This window comes from Pinus tabuliformis, chromosome 6 (genome assembly GCF_031772625.1).
Source record: "Pinus tabuliformis cultivar Carrire ecotype Pingquan chromosome 6, CPIR1, whole genome shotgun sequence".
NCBI lineage: Eukaryota > Viridiplantae > Streptophyta > Pinopsida > Pinales > Pinaceae > Pinus > Pinus tabuliformis.
This window is the reverse complement of record NC_142292.1, coordinates 1,882,311,379-1,882,333,662: the sequence shown is the minus strand read 5'-3', so window position 1 is coordinate 1,882,333,662 and position 22,284 is coordinate 1,882,311,379.

Sequence of the window (22,284 nt, the reverse complement as noted above, 5' to 3'; positions counted from 1 at the left end):
TCAAGTAATAAACCCTTCAATCCATTCTTCAAGTGCAACAACACCCCAACCAGGTAAGCTCAGAGTTCAAATGTCAATCTAAATGTAGAAGAGCTAGTGATGGGTAAGTATTGTTCTTTCCATCAAGCAAGCCACTCAGAAGAGGCTTGTCTTCAATGGGTGAATTCAATGGCCTTATTGATCAATAATTGTCTTGGTGATCAAGATACTGAGGACCAAAATAAACAATTAAACAAAGGAGAAGAGGCAACCCCAAATGAGGATGATACAAATGTTTTGTTTCCTATATTGATGTTGGAGATGGTCAGAGGTTATGAGGCTCAATCAACTAGTGAAGTGTCAGTTGGATAGTATACCCCCATCAACCCTCAAAAGTATTATAATTGAAGGAAAAAAGGACCTATGGCTCAACCTACTCTTGAGGATAATAAGATATCTCTCTGAGAAAAATATTTCATATGTAAACTATTGTTCAAAGTCTAACTTCTCAATCTATGAGTGGTCAAACTTCAAAACGAACCTTCAGAACTACTAAAGTAAGTTCTAAGACACTTGAGGTATTTAATAAGCCCTCTTGGTCAACTTATTCAGCTCAAGAAAAACACTTACACAGTAATATGGGATATAATATAATCAGATATATGTAGAGACAATGAGAAAACATAACACTCTTCGATTTGGCTCAATTACCCGAGTAAACAGAGTTGATTATTAAGAATTCTCAATAACTTTGATGATTAAAGTTGCTTCCACTTTAGCAACATTGCCTTATTCTCAACCCCAAGGTAATGAAAACATTGAAGCTATCGTAAATGTAGAAAATGTGGGAGCTAACTCACAATCACAAGTCCCCCCATTTTTGCTCACTTTTGAGATTTTCAACTACAATGTTCATAAATTCCTAGTTAATTATGGTGCATCGACAAATGTAATGCCTTTATATGTTTATAGAAATGTTAATGCTAATCCAGAGAATACTAATGCAGATATTATTAACATGGAAAATTTTCAAGTACAAGTGGTCAATGAGCTTAAAGATGTACTAATTCGATTGGAATCTAATTCACGAGTGCACCAATTAATTGATATTATATTTCTACACATCCCTAAAGCCTATGGACTTATTTTGAGTAGATATTGGTCAAGAAAGCTTCAAGGTTATTTCGCTTCATATTGATCTCATTGGTGGTTACCTTATAATGGTAAGAACAATCAAATAAGAGTTAACAATGAGATACATATCAAACATAATGTCATTGAGATGAAATGTCCTAGGGAATTATTTTTTAGAATTATATATTGGTTGTTATGATGGACCCGAAGAAAAATAACATCTTGATATCGTGTCACTTGGAATTTCAATGTACAATTAACACCACCAAACACGAGGCCTTGAATTTCATTTAAAATAGGGAAATAGACTTGAAGGTAGAGCTCTTAGAGGTTATTAGTGATTCTAAAATCATCATGAGTGTTGGGCACAGAAATCCCCCAAGGCAAGTTTTGGGGCTTAAAGCCCATATTTTGACCAAATCCAATGTAAAGACTCTGTGTTTTGTGGGCACAGAGCATGAGTATTGTAAATGAGTCATAGGGTTGTCTACCCCAATTTTTGTAATGTAATGTCATCTTTAGAGATCTAGCCATGGTTCACAGACCATGGGATTGTATAAATAGAATGAGGCTCTAAGTTGTAAAGAATGAAAAGGGAGGTGGAAGCAATAGAAGAAGAAATGAGTCTTATCTAAGTGTAGAGTCAAGTCTTCGGGTCATAGAGTAGGAGAAGGCTCTGCAGCTGAGTGCATAGAGGCCTAGTAGTTTGTAGTTGAGTGCGCGGACACCTACAACTGAGTGCGCAGGGCGAGTCGAGTCTGTAACTTTGGAGAAGTAATAAAGAAAAGTTTTTCATCATTTCTGTGTATCTTTTTCCTGTTTTGTGCATTCAATGTATCATAAATAAATTGCATTTCTATTGTTTATATAATGCGTGAACTTATATGAATTTTTTGCTAAAGTGAATATAATATTAAGTATCTGTTTACGTGAAGATAACTAACTATTATAAGAAGATAAGTAAGATTAATGGTATAACTTGGGGAAGTAGCGCAGATTGTTGCTAGGGTAGCACGAAATCACCTAAGCCCCTAGTTAGGGCTACACGAAGGTGATTATAACAGATCGCGAAGGTCTTGTGGGTTAGGACAATGCATGAAGTGACTTGCACAAATGTATTCACATTTGGACTAAATCGACCTGTCAGACATCTCAAGGGTACGGAAACTTGGTTCGAGTATCCCCACATATTGCTTCAGGTGAGAACTTGTTCCACGCTCTACAGGTTGTTCTCAAAAGGGCTAGTAGTACAGGGATTTGTTTGGCTAATTAACTTCGCCTGGGTCAGGCACCCTCAAGCAAAAAAATGGCTCTGTTGCCGTGACCGGAATCTGCATAGAGATGCCAGATGTCGTATCATTGGAATCCAACTAAGAAGGAAATTGAAGGTTGGTTAAACAGAAGAAAACACTAGTTCACAGCACAAGAGAACAAGAATCCGCAACTAACAAAAGAAGAGTGATTAGACTGCTACTTGTACACAAAGATCTACAAAATATTCTTTGCATCTTTCCCTACTGAGCTGTACGAGTGGATCGTGAAGCTAGAAGATAGCCAAGGAAGGTGGAAACTTGACAATCATATTGTGTGGTCCCGAGAGTTGGTGTGCAGATTAGAAGCATCGGAGGATAAGATTCCACATGTTGTTGATCACTTGCTTGATTGAATTATAGGAGGATCCATAACTAAGTTCATGGTAGATAGTTCAGTCAACTATAGCGAGGCAGAGTGACACTTTCTCAAAGGACTGCGAGGTAAGTACGTAAAGTCTCTGAATACTTGGATTAAAATGCTATTGTGTGAAAAGAGAGTTATGCAATTACCTTGATGTCTGAGGCTACGTGAAGTAGAAAAACCTACAAAAATGAAGGAAGTAAGGGACCAGAGAATAGCCCTTTGATTTCACATCCACGAGGGGATGAGGAAGAGCTCGCGAAGGTCTCGCCACGAAGTGTGATCCATTTGATAAGGCAAAGGATTTCGCGCATACCACCACCACCAGTTTCACCACCTTCACCTCCATCTTTGCCCGTACCACCTGCGCCACCACCACAAGTCAATATGGCAAGCGTGATAAAGTTTCCTATGTTCAAGGGAGTAGGAAATGAAGATCCAAACCAGTTTTGGTTCGTGATAAGAGCCATATGGGCAATGTAGGGAGTTATAGATGATAATATAAAGAAAGTGACGATGGTCAGCGCTCTTCAGGATCGCACATTAACTTGGTATATTAAGCATTCTAATGACAATCCAAATACGGGAATCGTGGATAGCCAAATTGCACTAAACAGAGAATTTAGCAGGCCAAAGTCAGATGCGTAGTCGATCATTAGATTCAAAGAGATCACAATGCTAACAAGTGAGACTTCTTGGGAGTTGCCTCAGAGACTGAAGTATACGATTCACAAAGCTAATATGGCTTTAACATATGGACAACACCGTGAATGGTTTGTAACATCGCTAATGCCACATTTGAGGAATGTGTTGTCGCAACGGAAGTTAACGACTTAGGCAGAGGCCTTGGAAATCACGATGAGGCTACATGAAACCCCTATGTAGGATCCTAACTTGGGAGTTTAGTAGATCCATGCGCAGTTGAAAAACTTATGCCTTGAGATGCAGAGTCTGAAACAGGACAAGACGGACAGACCAGAAATGCACGAAGAGGTGCGGTGCGTAAAATGCAAGGGTCAGGGTCATGATAAGGACCACTGCCCTGTGTTCGCGAATTACCTCGCGGGAGGAGGACTGATGCCATTAAGGCCAGAAGTGAAAGAAGGACCTAGCGCAGTACCTACTTTGTGGTACACGATCTTTCAAATAGGAGGAAAGCATGCTACGTACAACTGCCATTTGTTACAGAAGTACATGTAGAATTCGCAACAATTGTTCTATAATTTTTGTAGATCGGTTGGACATGATGAGCACACTTGTAGAAGCTATGAGCTGATGATGGATAGAACTCCCACCTATAGAGTTCAGGCCGAAACATGTCCCCTAGACCAGAATGCAAGAGTGGCGCGAACCGGATTTCAGGGGCACAAATGAGGCCGAGGTGGAGGAGGACCTGGAAGAGGTCACGAACTGCTAATGTGCTACAATTGTGGAGGGTGAGGACATTATGCTTGCAATTGTATAAATCCAACACACCCATCATGTCTATATTGTACCTTGTTTGATCATGAGATGGAGGATTGTCCTATGCTGATAGCTAGGATACGTGACAAGGGAGCGCTACCACCTTCCTTGACTCAGAACCTATAGATGATGAGGTCTGAGCCATGCGAGGAAGATCCAAATGTGAACATTATGCTCTGAAGTGGAATCAGGATAGGAGATAATAAATGAAAACAACCCGAAGCCAATACTTGGGTTTGAAAAGCTCCAACTAAAGAAGCAGAGTTTGATTTGGAGCACACTGAGGAAACCTTCATGGATGCTAAGAAGGGCTTCATTGATGCGTCCACTTCAGAAAGCAAAGATAGACTGGAGCTAGAAATGGACCCATTTATTCTTATGACATTCCTAGAAACATGCATGAAGATACTACGTGACAGTAAGGCTGTAAAAGGATTGCAAGAACTCATTAACAGATGCGTTGGGACCGCGCTAGGAGAACCGCGCGTAGTCCGGAAGATTGGAAAACACAAGACTAGGACAAGGAGAGAAATGAGGCTAACCGCACAGATTGGAGAATATGAGATGGACCAAGTAATTCTGGATTTAGGATCAGACGTGAACGTTCTAGCGAAGCATACATGGGAGCACATGGGGAAGCCTATGCTGCAATGGTCTCCTTTTCAACTGCGAATGGCGAACCAACAGAAGATAACACCCATGGGGAAATTGCAGGGAATCACGGTGGATATTGAGGGAGCGAGCGTGCCAGCAGACTTTGAAGTGATAGAGATTGTTGATGACAACAATCGCTACCCCATGCTCTTAGGAATTGATTGGGCCACTGGCATGAATGGGGTGATTAATTTGAAGAAGCGCAAGATGATTTTTGAGAAGAAGTCTCTGAGCGTAGTTATACCCTTAGACCCTATTAAGGTATCTCGTTCCACGGAGCTGGTGCGCAACTATGAAAGCGACGACGATTTGGATTGCATCTACAAGATAACTGCAGGAGAGAAAGACTAGGTAAATTCCATTGTGGATGGACGAATCTCATGGGAGCGCGAAAGCTCCCGTACTTCAGATTCAGATGAGGAGATAGAACAATGGCAGAACCAGTTACATGAGGTAACCACGCTTAATTTTAACATTATTACAAGGTCACTACGTTGTGTCTTGACAAAAGCAAGATATCTTCCTATGTATGATGGTTTTGGTGAGGTAGATGCTTCCTTGGACAAATTCGAAAGAGAGGTGCTAGAAAACCAATGTTTCTAAGCCTCGAATTGGGTACTGCGCGTTGCGCCCGCAAGGTGGTGGGATACACACAAAGAAATATTTGAAGAATGGCACATGTAGAAGGATGATGCCTACACGGTTTGGGAAACCTATAGTGTGATTGGTAGATAAATACAATGGACGGGATAGTCCGCGCCCGCATCTGTCTAGGTGGGTACAGGCATATGGTAAATAACCTACATGGATACACATGAATTACACGTTGGAAAATATGGCCAATGGGCATGTATTAAGGGCAAAAATGTGCGAATGATTCCTCAAGCTAGAACGACATACTATGGACAGAACGAATGCATAGAAGGTTATCCACGCAGAAGCATTTAACGAAGTGTGTGAAGCACTAAACAAGGTATGTAGTGTACAACAAAGTGATTGGGACCTGTGCGTATGTACAGTATTATGTCCTTATAGTATGACATGAAAAAAATTGACGGGATAGACAACTTTCCAATTGGTCTATGGAGTGGAATTCGTAATGTCGATGGAATACATTGTGCCTAATCTGCGCATAGCAGCACTCACAGGTATGATGGACCGTGGAGGCCTGGCGGAAAGACTCAAGCAGTTGGAGGAACCCGAGCAAGAAAATTTTTTCGCTAGATTTTACCAATAGGTACAAAAGCAACATGAAAAGGCATAACATGTGTTGGGAATTGGATCCCTCGCGTAACGGTTTTGGGGCTTAAAGGCTGAATTTTGGGTAAAATTTTATTGTAAGAACTCCACGAAGGGCACGTAGCACGAGAGTCTAGGGTTTTCCACCCCCAAATAATGTACTTTAATGTGAAGTGTGTCAGCCCATGGGATTGTATAAATAGAGCAAGGCTCTAAGTGTAAAGTCAGTCTAAGTTTGGAGAAAGAATATGTTCTTTTGGATGATGAATTAGCCCTGAGTCTGTATGTCCGAGTCTTGGGTTGTAATAGTAGGTATAGGCTCTGCAGCTGAGTGTGAAAAGGCCTGGTAGAGTCCATAGGTATGTGCGCGGACCCCTGCAGCTGAGTGCGCAGGCCAGAGTTGGGATTGTACTTGGACAGAATATTAATAAAAGATAAGTTGATTCTGGAATATTGTGTGTCTATGTTTCTGTTATACTTATGCATCTCTTCACAGTTTATGATTGCGCACACTTTTTATGAATGTTGAATGATTAATGAGAATATTGGGCCCACATACTTAAGTCAAGATCTGTAATAATATCACAAAAAGGATAAAGGATCTAGACAACACCTCTTCGCACTCTTTATAGAGCTGTGCGGAAGCAGTTGGGAAGGACAGATGGCTACGCAGAGAAGTGCAAGCATGCAGGTTGGGTTCTCGAACTTCTTAGACTTCATCAAGACATCCCTAGGGTCTAAAAAATTGGTTCCATCACCCTCCCATACTGCCTCGAGTGAGACCTCGGCCCACGCACCGCAAACTATTGCCGAAAGAGCTGGTAGTTTCGATATTTGTTTGGCTAAATCACTTCTGAACCTAGATCACTCCCCAACAAGCCAACAAATGGTTCTATTGCTGGGACTAGGATCCGCGTAAGGGATGTCTGATTTTGGAACACTGGAACCCAACAAAGAAGGAAATTGAAGAGTGGTTGGACAAGAAGATTCACAAGTTCATGACATAGGAAAACAAACTCCTGACGTATTCGAGAAAAGGTGGCTGGATCGCTATGTGTATATAGATATCCACGAGATCTTCTAAGCATATGTTCCTTCTAAACTGTATGAGTGGATCGCAAGGTTAGCCGACAGCCAAGGAAGGTTTAAGCTCGACCAACCAATAATGTGGACTCTGGAATTAGTGCGCAGACTAGGGGCATCAGAAGATAAGATCGTGCGAGCTGTGGACCATTGGCTCAACTGAATAATAGGCGGATTTATCACTGAGTTTGTGATAGACACGACCGTAATCTACAGAGAAGTAGAATGACGTTTTCTCAAGGGACCACGAGGTAAGTACATTAAATCTCTGAACACTTGGATTATGATTTATGTGAATACATTAATGTTTCAAACGACACAGAGTGGAAGGATCTACAAAAGTAGCAGGGAACTAGGAAACATCCCCTTAATTTCACCTTCGTGAGACAGCGAGGAGGAGTTCACTAAGGTCGCTCCAAGAAGTGCGGTCAGTTTGATAAGACAGTGCATTCCACAGTTACCACCCCCACCCATGCCACCACCCACTTCACCTCCTTCACCGCCATCTCCACCCACTCCACCTCCACCAAACCCGTAGTTCATCATAGCAAGCGTAATCAAGCTACCCGTATTCAGAGGAGTAGGGAATGAGAATCCGGACAAGTTCTGGTTCATGGTAAGAGTAGTGTGGGAAGCGCAAGGTGTCACAAACAACAACATTAAAAAGGCTACATTGGTGAGCGAGCTGCAGGATCGCATGTTGACATGGTATATCAAGCACTCTAATGGTCACCCAAATGCAGGAATAGCAAAGATCTAGAATGCGCTGAACAAAGAATTTATCCAGCTGAAATCAGAGACATAGTCCATCATCGAGTTTAAAGAGATCATGATGCTTCTAGGTGAGACCTGCTGGGATCTAGATCAACTACTGAAGAATACAATCCGTGAGGCTAATATGATGCTCACAGATGCACAACACCGCACATGGTTTGTGGCATCTCTAAAACCGCACCCAAGGATGGCATTGCCATAATGGAAGCTTTCAACCTAGGATGAAGCATTAGAAATGGCGATGAGGTTGCATGAGACCCCAATACAAGACCCTGGGTTGGGAGTTCAACAAATCCACGTGCAACTACAAAATCTATTCTTGATGATGCAGAGTTTGAACCAGGATAGGGCACCTCGACCAGAGGCGTGCGAAGAAGTGTGGTGCATAAAATACAAAGGCCAGGGTCATGACAAAGACCACTGTCCAATATTCATGAACTACTTGGGAAGAGGAGGGCCAATGTCATTGAGACTATAGGCACAGGTAGGGCCAAGTGCGAAACCAGCATTATGGTGCGCGATCTCTCGATTAAGATGAAAACACATGATGGAAAATTGTCATCTGTTGCAGAAGTATACGCAGACCCCGCAGCAGCTGTTTTGTAATTTTTGTAGGTCGGTAGGCCATGATGAGTGCACTTTTTGCAGCTACGAGTTAATGATGGAGCAAACCCCAGCCTATAGAATGCAAACAGAAACACAAGGCCTCGACCCAGTTGTGGGGATGGCGCATGCTAGATTTCAGGGGTGAGGTCAAGGACAAGGAGGAATGGGACCAGGAAGGGGCCGAGGACAGTTAATTTATTACAATTGTGGAGGACTAGGGCACTACGCCCGCGATTGTACCAACCCAATAAGAATATCTTGTTCATATTGTGATCAATTTGATCATGAGATAATAAATTTTCCTACATTGATCGCACAGATACGCAAGAAAGGGGTACTCCAGCCTCTTTTGACTCAGAATATCCAAATGATGAAGTTTGAACCACACGAAGAATACCCAAACGTGAACATGATGCTTAGAAGTGGTGCAACCACAGGGGAGGATAAGGGAAAGCAGCCCAAGGAAGATACATGGGTTTGCAAGGCTCCTATAGAGGAACCTGAGTTTGACCTAGAACGTGAAAAGGAGACATTTATGGAAGCTAAGAAGAGCTTCGTGGAGGCCTCTACTTCAAGTAGTAAGGATCAACCAGAGCCAGGGATGGATCCTTCTATGCTTACTACCTTTTTGGAGATGTGCATGAAAATGCTGCGCGACAATAAGGCAGTTAAGGAACTACAAGAATTAATCACCAGGTGCATAGGGTTAGGAGAACTACATGTAGTCTGGAAATTGGCGAACCATACATTGCACAGTAGAAGGGAGATGAGATTGACAGCGCAGATCGGTAAATATGAGATGGATCAGCTCATCCTAGATCTAGGATCGGATGCGAATGTGTTACCAAAGCAAACATTGGAACGCATGGCCAGGCCCACCTTCTAGTGGTCCCATATTCAATTACGAATGGAAAACCAACAAAAGCTTTTGCTATTGGGAAGGTTGCAAGGAGTAACATTTGATATTGAAGGTGCAAGCGCACAAGCAAACTTTGAAGTAATAGAGATTTTCAATGACAAAAACCCTTATCCCACATTGTTAGGAGTAGACTAGGCCACTGATATGAATGCAGTCATTAACTTGAAGAAGTGGAAGATGATATTCGAGAAAAATTCCCCACACGTAGTAGTTCTGCTAGATCCAGCCGAAGGAGCGCGCTACACTGAACTTGTATGCGATGATGGAAGCAACGATGAGTTGGATTGTATTTACAAGATAACTGCGCGAGATCAGGATTGGGTGAATCCGACTGCAGCCAACAGGATCTCATGGGATTGTGTGAGTTCCTGCACCACAGACTCAGAAAAAGAAGACGAACACTGGCACAATCGATTGAACAAAGTGACAATTCCGAATTGCAACATGATGGTTAGATCACTACATTGCGTAACAACCCAAGTTCGAGATCTGCCAACATATGATGGATTGACAAAGGTGGATGAATTCCTGAACAAGTTTGAAAGCGCAGTACCAAAACAACATCGGTTCGATGCGTTGAAGTGGGCACTGCGCACAACCCCTGCGTGCTGGTGGGGAACACATCAAGGAAATTTTGAGAACTAGTTTGGATGTAGAAGGATGATGCACCTACAATTTGGGAAACCACAACTATGGATAGAAGATAAATACAATGGACGAGATGACCCACACATGCACCTCGCGAAATGGACCAAAGCCTATGGAGAAGAACCACAGCCTGAATGGGTACATTTATTCTACCATACCTTGGATACCATACCCATGAATTGGTATACTGAGACAGAACTCCGACATGGTACGGGCGAATAGGATGTCTTCCACGAGGGAGTTTCGTTAACATTCACATTTGAAGACAGATGGCCGGATACTGTTGACGACGTGCTATAAGCAGTAAAATCCGCAATCTTCAAAATATCACAGGAACCATGGCAAGTAGTTCAACCAGCATGGGCAACCCAGTTAAGCAGTGCCCTAGAATGTTATAACATGCAAGTAGGGGAGAATGATGATGACCCCCAAAATATTAATATTCCAGACACTAAAGGATGTCGCGAAGTTCGAGGACCATCGATTGAGGATCTCGACATTATTGTGCTGCTAAAAACAAAGCAGGTAAACATTGGCACCAACACAGAGCCAAAGTACACAACACTTGGGGACTATTGGGATGATGCTACAGTAGATAAGGTCACCGAGTTACTCCGTGAATATCAAGATTTATTCCCAGCCAAAATCACAGACTTAAAGGGGATCATTAGAGACTTAGGGATGATGAAGATCACTCTGAAACCGAACGCGAAGCCAGTTAAACAACAACCTTACCAATCGAATCCAAAGTATAAATAAAACGTTTGCAATGAATTAGACAAAATGCTTGCAGCCAGAATGATTGAAACAGTGGAAGAATCTGAGTGGGTGAGTCCCATGGTAGTACAGGAGAAAAAAAGAAGGGCGAAATTAGAATATGTGTGGATCTCAGGAAGCTTAACGACACCTTTGTTCACGATCCATTCCCGACACCATTTACAGATGAAGTATTGGAGAATGTTGGCAGTCAGGAAGCTTACTCATTCACGGATGGCTTCTTAGGGTACCATCAGTCAAGATCGTGCCGGAAGATAGGAGCAAGACAACACTCACGACTGAATGGGATTGTTTTCAATACACCATTATGCCCTTTGGACTAAAGAATGCTTCAGTAATATTTTCGCACGTAGTGGTGGCCACATTCAAGGAATACATCCACAAGTTCTTGGAGGTCTATCTAGACAATTGGACTGTATTTGGGTTAGTTAAACACCATATAGCAAGCTTACATTTGATGTTGGATACTTGCCGACGACACCATATTGCGCTGAATCTTAAAAAGTGCACCTTCCTTGTCCCCTTTGGAAACTTGCTCGGCCATGTGGTCTACAAACAAGGCCTACTGGTAGATCCTGTGAATATTGTTGTTATTCTCAATCTGGAAGCACCGTGAAGTGTCAAAAAATTACACACTACATTGGGGCACACTAGTTACTATAGAAAGTTTATCAAGAACTATTCACAAATAACAGTGCCAATGGAACAAATATTGAAAAAGGATGCTACATATTGTTGGAATGATGATTGTAGGAAAAGTTTGGATGTTCTCAAGGAGAAAATGGCATCCGCTCCCATCCTGGTCTTCCCAAAATGGGAAGTAGAATTTCATGTAGATGTTGATGCGTTGTGTATTGCACTGGTAGCTGTACTGACGTAGGAAGGCACGGAAGGTGTGGATCACCCGATCATGTTTGCGAGTCGGTGGCTATCCAAAGCTGAAAAGAACTACTCTACTACCAAGCGCGAAGGGTTCGCAATGGTATACGCGCTCTAGAAATACCAACACTATTTACCTGGCGGGCACTTCAAGATGTATACCAATTATTCCTCGTTGAAATACCTGGTGAACAAGCCTGTGTTAGGGGGGCGCATATGCAGATGGTTGTTACTATTTCAAGAATATGAGTTTGAGGTCATCATAAAGTTGGGATGCATAATGCAAGACCAGATCAGTTATCAGAAATTGAGACAGGCGAGGAGCCAACAAATTTGGAAGGACTACCTGATGCACACCTCTTTGCAGTGCACGTCACAGACGACCACTTCGAAGATATAATCCGGTTTTTAATGACAGGGACTGTGTCGAAGGAATGTTCAGTCCAGCAGAAGGAGGAACTAGTGGTGCACGCTGTTATGGCCTAAATCTACCTCAGGCTGAGAAAGGCAGAATCTAGGGTAACATCAAACCACTTTTAACCTGGTAGCTAGCCCTACCAGGTCGGGAGAGGGATCTCTCCTTGTCAATATGAGAAAGGATGGCGAATAAAGCTTGAGATGACTGATATTTAGACTAATTTTAGGCTAGGTATGTGTACAAAGGTGTTTGATTGAATTTGATGTTCGTTTGCTGGCTCAATTTTGAAAGGCAGATTTGGATCCAGGGAATGGACACAGTCTTGCAGAGATCTCTATGGTGCGAGGTAGGTAAATGGTTTAGCACTTCAAAATTGAGTGAGATGGAGAGATTTTAGATTAGTGAGGAGTTGGAGAGGGCATGAAAGACTCAGGGATCCTCTTCAACAGCTGAAAGCATAGATAACTAAACAAACCCTAGGTAGAGCACTGCAATTTCAATGTATTCTACCTTTATCCTTGTTTGATTTAGTTAAGATGAAGAAAAGAGAGATAATGGCATACATAAATCACATGTAAAACTTGCAATTACAGAAGAAAACACAATACCAAATCAAGATGCCACAAGAATCCCATAAAGTGTTGCAAACCCTGGTCAATTCCTTTGCCAAACTGCTGAAAATGAATGTACAATAATGCTCAAAGCATTCACAAGAGTCCAACCTTTCACAATGACTGAAAAGCTACTAGATATAGGCATCAAACAACTCATGCTAGGCTTTAGGGGTCGATTTCATGAGTTTAGGATCTATTTCAACAAGATCTAAACTAAGAACTGAAAAGTAGGCAGTGGAACAACATGCCTCTAAAACCTAGGAAACTGATTCATTCAGTTGCAAACTACTTTTCATGATGAATCTACCTCTATGAGTGAAAATTTAGCATAATTACATCAAAATCTATCAAGTCACATTAAATTACATCATGAGTTTGACTATTAGAAAGAGAAAAGTCAAATTTTGAAGAAACTAGGCGAGAAACAGAGTTTTTTGGCCAAAATGAGCAAATTTCACCCTATGCGCCACGCTGATTTCCCTATGCATAGCGCCTTATTGTAGTTGATTTTGGATGCCTTCCCGTGCACCAAATTTTATCCACGTGGGCTTGTTGGAAAGGTATGTCTATCTACTTTCCAAAACAAGTGGAATTTCTAAATTTGACCTCCATTTTCCCATCCACAATTGAGTTCTCCCAACACTGCTTCCTGTGTGTCCAAAAAGGGGCAGAAAGGTCATTTTTGAGGTGTTTTTGACCTTTTTGGAAGCTCAAAACCTGTCAAAATTTCTTTTCCACGTGAGGGAATTCATATTTTTTCCATGACAAATCCAAAAATGTTGAGTTTTCCTCGAAAGGAGGTCTCTAGGAAAAGCACGTGCCAAGTGGCGCGGCACATCGGGCAGAAAACCATGTTTTTTAGGCCAAAAATTTCAAAATTGTAAACATTTTCCCAAATTTCTTGAAATTTGGGTTGAGTTCTCCTCATCAAGTGTTGTGTTGGGCTAAGGAAGCCTCAGCCAAGATCTAGAGTCTATTTTTCTCTTTTCGCTTCCTCATGGCTTTCTTCAATTTGGCCTTCAAATTCCTGATTCTGGCTTTACACACCATATTTCTTGACAAGTAGTGGTATGCCATGTTCCTCAACATGTTTTTCCTGTTGTTGGCCTTCTCTAGCATCCTTTCTAGGTGCATGTTTGTCCTCTCAAGCCAATGTTTAGGATTAGCTTGAATTTCTTGCTCAAGTGTGGTCAATTTGATTTTCCTCCTCTTGGCAGCTTGCCGGTTCACCCTTATGTTTTGGAGCTCCATGATGATTTTCTAATCTTCTAGTTGTTTGTTCCTCTACTCCAAATAATTAATGATCCACTTAGCTCCTTCTAGGTTGAGAGACAAATGTTGAATGTCATCTTACTGCTCCTAAATGACCTCTTTATGTTTTGAGCTTTGTGAGCCCAAATCAGTGTCCTCATCTTTAATGAGGATCAAATCTGTCTCATGAACTCCTGAAGGTCCCTCATCATGCAAGGGCTTCTTGCCCCTTTTCCTGTACCTACTCTGCTGATGGAGGAAATGAGACCCCTTCCACCCCGGGTGGAGATAGTACTCATTTTGCTACTGCAAACAACTTTCTAGTACCCTTTTGGTATGTGACAAACACTAGCACACTAGTGGTGTGTGTCTCATGAATCTCCTGCTAATGTGAAGGCCCTCCTACCTCATGAAAAACTACTGGGCGTACTTCAGGACTTGTAAATACCTCATGTGCAATGAAATCCTCCCATGAGAGGTTCAGTAAACCAAGTTGATGCAAGACCACAATTTTGATTACTGCAAAATGATATATGTTGTTATACTGCTGCTGAGGAGGCTTATTTTGCACTAAGGTGGTCATCTTCTCAACATTCTAGAAAATGAAATAAGGGAGGTTCATCATCCTCACCCTAGTAAATTGCATCAACAGTCTGATATGATAGGCATATAGATGATAAAATCTGCCCTCACAGCTGAAATATTTAATTATAAGTTTCATCAAGGGAGCATATGTGTCTTGTAGATACTTGAAATGAAAAACTCTACTAATATGTCTCTGAAAACTAGTCTTGATGTAAGGCTCATTATGATCTCCGTCTATTAGCTACCTCTTATTCCACTGCTCACCTACATTTGGAATGTTGGTTGCTTGTGTAATAGACTCAAGTGTCAAGGTGAATGTCACACCCGCCAAAGTGACATGACCATTATGAAGATGGAGTACAAACAATCTAGCCAGCTCATGGTGATACTTGACTCTCTCCACCATATCATAGAACTGATAACAAGATTGGTGTTGAAATCATGTGACATCAAGAGGACAAGCCAACAGCTCGGCAAGTGAAGTAGGCTCCTCCTGGTTATGTTTTCCATCCTTGTGGGGCATCCTTGGTGCATGCATTTCTCTAGAAGAATCACTCGTTGTCTCCTCATTTCTGTCATAGGACGAATCTGACTCCATGTTTGCCAATGTTTGAGTTTTCTTAGATGAGTATGAAGAGATTTTATGGTGTCTTTAGGTTTTTTCTGCCAAGGATATGAATGTATGAGGGACTGTGGAGGGAGTGTGTATGAGGGATTTAGGAATGTTGCTGACAGGTTTTTGGGGAATAGAAGGGTTTAGGGGATGATATTTAGAGTTTGGGAATAGCAATTAGGGTTTGGGGATATTTGACTAGGGTTTGGGATAGTGGGATTAGGGATTTAGGATTAGTAATTTTAGGGATATGGGGATTAGGGAGTGGGTAGATGAGAATGTAAAGAGAGGGAGAAAATGAAGTGAGGGAATGAGGGAATGAAGGAGTGAGGGGGTGAGAAATTCTTAGGAGTGGAATTAGCAGCAAGAAATACAATTTATAAAACCTATGCAATTGTTTTTGACAGGAAATGCAAGGAGGTACGGTTTCAATTTTTTCCCATTAAATCACCATAAGCACCAAGATAAACTCATTCATTGGTCATGGAGGAATGTCAACTTACTTGGACAAGCGAGGATTTAGAAATTTTTTGAGTTTGGAAGAAGTTCTGAGTGAAATTGGCCTTGTAGCCCTGTGCGCCGCGCCACCTCACAGGTGCACCGTGCCCTCTTAATGCGTCGCGCCCGTTATAAATTTGCACTGTCAACTATTGCCCAATGTGCCACGCTCTATGAGTGCGTTGTGCTTGCATTTTTTACCCTCCAACCACAAAATCTCTCCTTTGGCTCTTGAAACAAAAATGACTTGCTCCCTTTCTCTTTTTGCATGCAAATGAATCTTCAAAACATGAAAAATAGCTTCTATACATATAGTTTTGATTTTTCATTTAGAAAAACCCACTCTTCTAATGTTTGCTTTTAACTTGCTTTTAAAACTTTGTTTTTGGGCAGTTTGCTTTATTTTTGCCTTTGATGGACTGAATGCTTTGACTTTTTGATTACTTTGCAGGTAATGAAGTTGCAGAGGCTTGGCAAGGTGACTAGGGCTGCCTCTGATGTTGTTACATATGGAAAAAATGAAATTACATCAAATTTGTACATGAAAACATAAAAAACTTTGTTTTTCCTCAAAACAGGGTTTTGAGGAAAAATCAATCACTGAGCATGTGATTATAGAAATTATTGTTGCTGAGACTTTATTTGACCTCCTCATGCGCCTGCTGACTGTTATTGAGCATTTTGAAGACCTTATTGATGAAACCCTAGACCTAATGAGACCTAAAACCCTAACAATGTCTTTTGTAATTTCAAAGACAAAAATTGACTGCAGATAATCTAGATGTATGAAAATGGGCCAACAAGTAAAGGACATGAGGGAAAATTTATAATATACCACTACCATCAGATGATCCATGACCCTAATGGAATGCAGCTGATCAAGTGAGACACCTAACATGCAATGCAACAAGAGAATTTGATCACTGATGGAGGGATGAAGATACCAACACTAACACACGCAATGGACTTTTCTGTCATTACGAGACACCTCTACAAAATGGGAAATGATGAGATATTGCGAAGATATGTACCTGAATTTGAACGAGGACAGATCCTTGCGGAAGCACATGGGGGGCTGCAGGAGGACACTATGCAAGACGCGTGACGGCATAGAAGATTCTTCGCATTGGTCCATGGTGGCCCACCCTACATTAAGATTCGAAAGTGCACTGTCGGGCCTGCGACATATGTCAAAGGACTGGGAAACCATCACGAAGGGATGAGATGCCACTCAACCCACAGATGATGCTGCAACCATTTGAAAAATGGGCAATCGCCTTGGTGGGAACAATCATACCTTAGGGGAAGACAGGCGTGCGCTACATCATCAATGCAATAGAATACCTGACTCGATGGGCAGAAGCACAACCAGTTAAGGACTGCATGGCCACTACAGCTGCGAAATTTTTGTTCAACAATGTGTTGACACGGTTTGGTTACCCAAAAGTTTTAATGAGTGGCCGCAGGATGCACTTCCTGAATGAAACCATCTGCGTACTCTCCGAGGAATTCCAGGTGTATCATCAACAAAGTACACCATACCATCCACAAGCTAACGAGACAGTAGAAGCATTCAACAAAATTCTGGAGACTACGCTAACCAAAGTATGTAACGCACATAAAAATGACTGGGACTTGTGCATACCTACCATATTATGGGCATACAGAACCACATGCAAAAAATTGACGGGTCAGACACATTTCAGGTTAGTCTATGGCATAGAAGCAGTCATGCCAATGTAATACATCATACCTAATTTGTGGATAGCAGCAAGCACAACCATGTCGAACAACGAAGCCTTGGAAGAAACAGTTGCGCAATTAGAAGAACTCAAGGAAGAACAGTTTCTGGCGAGATTCCATTAACAGGTACAAAAGCAACGCAAGAAAGCCTGGCACGATCACCATATCAAGTTGCACACATTCAAGGTAAATGATTTAGTCATGTTGTATGACAGCAAGTTCGAAAAATTTCCTGGGAAATTCAGAATGCATTGGTTAGGACCATATGTGGTAAAAGAAGTCACAGACGAAGGCGTGGTCCAACTAGCCAAAATTAATGGAGAACCCTTCCCAGGAAGAGTAAATGGAAGTCTCCTAAAGCCCTACACAGGTGGGCCGGCTATCTAACTAACCGCCCAAATCATAGTCTTCACGACCTGACAAGCTGAACAGAGGTGTGGGACTATAAAAACAGGTACTAGAATCCGACATCAAAGTAGAGAATCAAGTCAGATGCAGATGATTCAAAAGCAAAAATGGAGTAGATCCAGACGATGGCAACATGGTGCATTGTAGACCTTTACACAACATAGGCACATTTGGATGGAATTCATGCAAAGATCATCGCACCAGTAGAGTGACTCGAGGGCGAGTCACGATGTTTGTGTTCGGGGCCTCTTGGGCGTCGAATCCCCCGCGTAATAGTTTTGGGGCTTAAAGCTTTAATTTTGGGTAAAAGTTTATTGTAAGAACTCTACGAAGGGCACGGAGCATGAGATCCTAGGGTTTTCCGCCCTAAAAAAATGTAATTTAATGTGAAGTATGTCGGCCCATTGTATAAATAGAGTGAGGCTCTAAGTGTAAAGCCAGTCTAAGTTTGGAGAAAGAATATGTTCTTTTGGATGATGAATTATCTCTAAGTCTATAAGTCAGAGTCTCTGGTTGTAATAGTAGGTAGAGGCTTCGCAATTGAGTGCGCGAAGACCTGGTAGAGTCCGCAGTTGTGTGTGCGGATCCCTGTAGCTAAGTGCGCAGAGCGAAGTTTGGATTGTACTTGGACATAATATTAATAAAAGATAAGTTGATTCTAGAATATTGTGTGTCTATGTTTCTATTATATTTATGCATCTCTTCATAGTTTATGATTGCGCGCACTTGTTATGAATGTTGAATGATTAATGAGAATATTGGGCCCACATACTTAAGTCAAGATTTGTAATAATAACACAGAAAGGATAAAGGATTTAGATAGCACCTCGCTGCACTCTTTACAAAGATGCGCAGAAGCAATTGCACAAGTTGCGAAGGATAGACGGCTGTGCGGAGTAGTGCAAGCACGTAGGTTGGGTACGTCAACTTCTTAGACTTCATCAAGACATCCCTAGGGTGCAGAAACCTGGTTCCAGCACCCTCCTATACTACCTCGGGTGAGACCTCAGCCCGCGCACCGCAGACTGCTACCAAAAGGGCTGATAGTTTCGAGATTTGTTTGGCTAAATCACTTCTTAACCTAGGTCAAGCCCCAAAAAGCCAATAGCATGACTGAAATATTAACTTACGTACCTTCAAGGTGAACGATTTGGTGTTACTGTATGATAGTAAGTTTGATAAGTTCCCAGGAAAATTCTGAATGCATTGGCTGGGACCGTATTTTAATAAGGAGGTCACAGATGGAGGCACGGTGCAATTGGTAAAGTTAAATGGAGAACCTTTCCAAGGAAGAGTGAATGGCAGTCGGTTGAAGCCATACAGGGGTGGCTCGGCTATCTGAATAGCCCACCAAAGTACAGTGTTAGCGCTCCAGGTAGCTGAAAGGAGGCACGAGACTATAAACATATGCAGGGAATGAAGGAGTAGATACAAGGAAGCAGTTCAACTACATCGGTCTCTGAACAACGCGTGTAGGAGATATAGCAGGCAGATGCTCAGTGCATTGCTGATCTTGCAACAATTCAAGCAGAGTTGGGAGGTATCCACGTGAAGATCTCTGCACCAACAAAGTGACTTGAGGGTGAGTCATGATGTTTGTGTTTGGAGCCTGTTAGGTGGGGGATCCCCCAAGGCAAGTTTTGGGGCTTAAAACCTAGATTTTGACCAAATCCGATGTAAAGACTCCGCATTTTGTGGGCACGGAGTGTGAAGATTGTAAATGAGTCATAGGGTTTCCTGCCCTCACTTTTGTAATGTAATTTCCGCTTTAGAGATCTACTCATGGTCCGCGGACCATGGGATTGTATAAATAGAGCAAGGCCCAAAGTTGTAAAGAACAAAAAGGGAGTTGGAAGCCATAGAAGAGGAATTGAGTCTTATCTAATTGTAGAGTTGAGTCTTCAGGTTGTAGAGTAGGAGAAGGCGTTGCAGCTAAGGGCGAGTCGAGTCTGTAACCTCTAGAGAAGTAATAAAGAGAAGTCTTACATCATTTCTGTGTGTGTTTTTCCCATTTTTTTCATTTAATATATCAGATATAAATTGAATTTCTATGGTTTACATGATGCGTGAACTTATATGAATGTATTGATAAAGTGAATATAAGATTAAGTATCTGTTTACGCAAAGATAACTAACTATTATAAGAAGATAAGTAAGATCTGCGGTATAACTTAGGGAAGTAGCGCAAATCACTGCTAGGACAGCGGGAAATCACCTCAGCCCCTGGTTAGGGCTGCGTGAAGGTGATTATAATATATTACAAAGGTCTCGCAGGTCAAGACCGCGCACGAAGTAACCTGCGCGAAGGTACTCACAGTTGAACTAAACCAACCCCTCAAACATCTCAAGTGTGCGGAAACTTCATTCCAACATCCCCCCATATTGCTTGGGGTGAGACCTCAATCTGCACTCCACGGAATGTAGCCGAAAGGGCCAATAGTACAGGGATTTGTTTGGCTAATTAACTTCGAACCTGCATCAAGCCCCCTTAAGCCAACAATGAGGACAATGAAAAACATTATTAATTGTCTCTCTCATCATCTTAAAAGATACCAACAAGATGTGTGGCATTTATATTTTTCCTTTAAAGCTTTTAATATCATATCAGTTCTTAGGATCAATAATGTTGTTGCAGACACTTTAGATGATGCAACAACTAGGTTTACCCCTCTTAAAGATGGGTTTTTTTATTCAAAATTGTCTATCAGCTTCTTGTCCCCAAAAATATAACTAATTTCCACCATTTTAATGATCATTGATGACCAATAGATTCTCGACTTCCTTGCAAACATGGACATGTTTATGGATATGGTTATAGATGAAGATGAACATGATAAATCTTTAGTAGAAATACATAACATGCTTAAGGAGAACCCGATTTCCAAAGGTGTTGTATATTTCAAAAATTTATTCGATATAAAAAATAATTTCAAAGGGACACCAAAAAAAAAGGTCTAAAGTTCCACATTATTGTATGAGAAAATCAACTTGCCAATAGATGTAGGACCAAAGTTTGTGAAACTTGGTACCTGTTGCACTTCAGAATACCAAAGCTCATTTATTCAATTGTTTAATTAGTACCGAGGTGTTCTTGCACGGTATTATGACGACCTTATGATGTTATAGACGCGAATTATTCAATATTTCATTCCTATTAGGGAAGGGGTCAAACTATTTGAGAAAAACTCTGAAAGGCACATCCGACTTTGAAGTTATAAAGAAATTGTTGGATGCTAGGATTATTTTCATTGTTGTACATTCTACTAGGGTATCCAACCTAGTTCCTATGAGAAATTACTCGAGAGAAATTATCTTGTGTGTTGACTTTCAAAATCTGAATCATGACTTCGATAAGGATAATTATCATGTCCCCTCAATGGAGTAGATTTTGCAAATTGTTTCTGGTTCTGAAATGTTTTTGTTGCTCTATGGATTCCCTAGCTTCAACCAAATTCTAGTGGCTGAGACAAACAAACTCAAGACAACATGAAAAACAAAGTGGGGCACCTTTGCATTCAGGTGAATGCCTTTTGGCCTCATTAATGTTGTGCCACTTTTCAGAGATCCGTGAACATCACTTTCAGAGGACTGATAGGTTAAAGTGTGGTTTTATATGCCAATGATGATGAAGAAGAAAGAATAACAAGAAAAACAAATGCAAGAAGAAATTAGAAAGAGGAAATAAGTGGCCAAGAAGAGAAAAGAAGAAGCAACTAAAAGGAAGAAGGAAGAGAAGAAAATGAAGTAAGAAGAAGTGAAAAGAAAACAATTTGAAGAAGCGGAAAGAAAAAAGAAAGAAGAAGAAACATTATCTAAGCAACTAGAAGAGGAATTAATTTCCAAGGAGCTTGTTGATAAACAAAAAGAGGCCAAATCAAATAATTTAGAAGTGAAAAAAATATTTCCTAAAATGAATATCCAACCTCCCACACCCATCACTAGAGGGCACTTTCCGACTAATGAGTTGGGGGTCACATTTGAAGAGGAAGATCAAGTACTCGATATTTAAAACTTCCCATTTGATCAGTTCATGCTCAAAATTTCCCACAAAAGGAAAAATTATTTACGCATGAACCCATAAAATCCCATATGAGTCACCTCGGAGAGGGAAATTGTGATGGACACCAGAATGAGTCGTACAATGATAAATTCTGCTATCACTACATTTGTATCTGTAACTGAGAAGAATGTAGATTGTTTCCCAAAGGAATTTGAGAAATTAAAGCGAGAATTGCCCATCACAAAGAAGAAAAATGATCAAATTCATGTAGAGAAACAAATCTTATTGGCTACAAATTCCATTAAGGAATATCTACAATAAATA